This window comes from Lathyrus oleraceus, chromosome 6 (assembly GCF_024323335.1).
Source record: "Lathyrus oleraceus cultivar Zhongwan6 chromosome 6, CAAS_Psat_ZW6_1.0, whole genome shotgun sequence".
NCBI classification, from domain to species: Eukaryota; Viridiplantae; Streptophyta; class Magnoliopsida; order Fabales; family Fabaceae; genus Lathyrus; species Lathyrus oleraceus.
The window spans coordinates 515955716-515958210 of record NC_066584.1 but is presented as its reverse complement, the minus strand read 5'-3'; the positions used below and the strand labels follow the sequence as shown (position 1 = coordinate 515958210).

Below are 2495 nucleotides of genomic sequence, written 5' to 3'. Positions count from 1 at the left end.
AATAACTTGGTTATTTCCTTCTTCACCACCTCACTCAGGATCGGATTTAGTCTCCTCTGGTGTTCTCTAGAAGTTTTGCAGTCTTCTTCTAGCATGATGCGGTGCATACAAATAGAAGGACTTATTCCTTTAAGATCGGTGATGTTGTAACCTAGTGCGGTCGGATACTTTCTTAAGATATGTAGGAGTTTTTCTGTTTCGAGTCTTCCTAGGTCTGCATTAACTATCACTGGTCGTTCAAGTTCTAAGTCTAGGAATTCATATCTCAGATTTTTGGGAAGTGTTTTCAGATCTAGGGTTGGTTTCTTAAGACACTGCGTAGGGTCCGGTGTTATTGCCAAACATTGGTTGAGTTTGTCTTCTACAGGACAGTCAGATGATTTGTCTTCTCCTAACTCTGTTTCTTTTATGCATTCATCGATGATATCCATAAAGTAACATGTATCTTCTATTGCAGGTGCTTTCAAAAATTGGGAAAGAATGAACTCAATTTTCTCTTCTCCTACTTCGAAGGTGAGTCGTCCTCGTTTTACGTCTATGATTGCACCGGCAGTTGCTAAAAATGGTCTTCCCAGTATAATGGGTGTAACTTCATCTTCTATAATATCCATAATTATAAAATCAGTTGGAATGTAGAATTGACCTATGCGTACGGGAACGTTTTCAAGAATTCCTACAGGATATTTGACGGAACGATCTGCTAGTTGCACAGACATTTTAGTTGGTCTTAATTCTCCCATTTCAAGTCTCTTGCATATGGATAAAGGCATAACACTAATTCCGGCTCCTAAATCGCATAAGGCTTTGTCGATGACAAATTTTCCTATGTGACAGGGTATAGAGAAACTACCCGGATCTTTGAGTTTAGGAGGCATGTTCTGGATTATAGCGCTACATTCGGCGGGGAGTGTAACGGTTTCGCTATCTTCAAGTTTCCTTTTATTAGAAAGAATTTCTTTTAAGAACTTGGCGTATGAGGGCATTTGCGTAATAGCTTCTGTAAACGGAATTGTGACGTTTAATTGTTTCAGGAGGTCAACAAATTTTTTAAATTGGCCCGCATCTTTGGTTTTAACAAGCCTTTGAGGGTAAGGGATAGGTGGTTTATAAGGTGGTGGAGGTACATAAGGTTCCTTCTTTTCTACGGTTTCCTTATTACTCTCTTCCTTTTCCTTAGGTCTACTTTCTTCCTCAGTTGACTTTTTAGGGTTTTGGTTTCCTATCCTTGGATCAGACGGTCCTTCCACTTCCGTTCCACTTCTTAATATGATTGCATGAGCGTGGCTTCTCGGGTTAGGTTGGGGTTGTCCAGGAAATGTACCAGTTGGGGCAGCAGTAGGCGCTTGTTGTTGAGCTACTTGTGATATTTGTGTTTCCAACATTTTGTTATGGGTAGCCAGGGCATCCACTTTACTTGCTAGTTGTTTGATTTGTTCGCCAGTGTGTACATTCTGGTTTAAGAAATCTTTATTGGTTTGTTGTTGAGAAGCTATAAAGTTTTCCATCATAATTTCCAAGTTGGATTTCCTAGGGGTGTTATTATTATGTGTAGATGGGTTCGGTTTCTGATATCCCGGAGGTATAGCTGGGGCTTGTTTGGAGATTGTCCAGGTGCGTACAAAGCATTATTACTCTTATATGAAAAATTTGGATGGTTCTTCCAATTTGAGTTATAGGTATGCGAATAGGGGCTTCCTTGAGCATAGTTCACTTGCTCTGCTTGGATTCCTGTCAAGAGTTGACAATCCGTAGGAGTGTGACCTTGGATTCCGCAGACCTCGCAATTCTGAGTTATAGCAACCACGGCGGTTGGAGGTGATACACTTAAACTTTCAATTTTCTGGACCAGAGCATCCACTTTTGCATTAACATGATCAAGGTTACTTATCTCGTACATGCCGATTTTCGTTTGAGGTTTTTCCACCATTGTTCGTTCGGTTCCCCACTGATAGTGGTTTTGGGCCATGCTTTCGATGAGCTGGTAAGCATCAGCATAAGGTTTGTTCATTAGTGCACCACCTGCAGCGGCGTCTATTGTTAACCTTGTGTTGTACAAGAGACCATTATAGAATGTGTGAATTACTAACCAGTCTTCTAAACCATGGTGTGGGCAAAGTCTCATCATGTCTTTGTATCTTTCCCATGCTTCGAAAAGAGACTCGTTATCTTTCTGTTTAAATCCATTTATCTGGGCTCTTAACATAGCTGTTTTGCTTGGCGGAAAATATCGGGCAAGAAACACTTTCTTCAACTCGTTCCATGTGGTGACAGAGTTGGAGGGGAGAGATTGAAGCCATCTTCTAGCGCTATCTCTTAGTGAGAAAGGAAAAAGACGAAGTCGAATTGCCTCTGAAGTGACACCATTAGCTTTAACAGTATCAGCGTATTGGACAAATACGGATAAATGAAGGTTAGGATCCTCGGTAGGATTTCCAGAGAATTGGTTCTGTTGCACTGCCTGCAACAACGAAGGTTTGAGTTCGAAGTTGTTTGCT

General features: G+C 41.0%; 1 non-coding gene across 1 annotated transcript; it reads left to right on the top strand.

Moving 5' to 3' along the window:
• The first annotated feature begins 2096 nt into the window (after positions 1-2096).
• Positions 2097-2203, top strand: LOC127099669 (small nucleolar RNA R71). Its single transcript, XR_007794148.1, has one exon. It is a non-coding gene; the product is annotated as a small nucleolar RNA R71 (small nucleolar RNA).
• The last annotated feature ends 292 nt before the right edge of the window (positions 2204-2495 follow it).